The sequence below is a fragment of the Branchiostoma floridae genome, unplaced genomic scaffold (assembly GCF_000003815.2).
Source record: "Branchiostoma floridae strain S238N-H82 unplaced genomic scaffold, Bfl_VNyyK Sc7u5tJ_1305, whole genome shotgun sequence".
Classification (NCBI taxonomy): Eukaryota; Metazoa; Chordata; class Leptocardii; order Amphioxiformes; family Branchiostomatidae; genus Branchiostoma; species Branchiostoma floridae.
This window is the reverse complement of record NW_023365695.1, coordinates 137,197-137,611: the sequence shown is the minus strand read 5'-3', so window position 1 is coordinate 137,611 and position 415 is coordinate 137,197. Positions and strand designations below refer to the sequence as shown.

The following is a 415-nucleotide window of genomic DNA, read 5'->3' as shown; positions in this document are numbered from 1 at the left end:
ATAGCGCCCCTGCATCCCCGGACAGGAGACGGAAATGGACGGCTCGGTCAGGCCGATCTGATGGTCACCTCTACACTGGGGGTTGGTGCTGACCTGGTCGGAATCCCCGATGTGGATGTTGAAGGGGTTGAGTCGTTCTTGAAATTCATCCTGACGGTTAAAGATGACCACCCTGGAGAAATTGGAGATATAGCAATGGCACTAATTTACACACATTGAATGTTCGGTGTGTTACGCCAACTTGGAGGACGTCATAGCGACTATACAGATAAAGATATAGAAGCTGGTGTGATGATGACGGGTGGTAATACCCCCTTACATTAAGCGCGATTCGATCGGACGACGAGTCTGCGAGCTCTAATTTACGAGGAGGCATGACCCTGATGCCGACGAAGAAATGGCAGAGTTCCCCCTT

General features: G+C 50.8%; 1 long non-coding RNA gene across 1 annotated transcript in view; it reads right to left on the bottom strand.

Annotated features, from left to right (window-relative positions):
- Nucleotides 1-25: 25 nt before the first annotated feature.
- The window catches only part of LOC118407341, a 2,764-nt gene continuing 2,374 nt past the window's right edge, over nucleotides 26-415 (bottom strand). The window contains exon 3 of the long non-coding RNA XR_004830136.1: nucleotides 26-172. This is a non-coding gene — a long non-coding RNA (uncharacterized LOC118407341). The remainder of the gene's footprint in view (nucleotides 173-415) is intronic.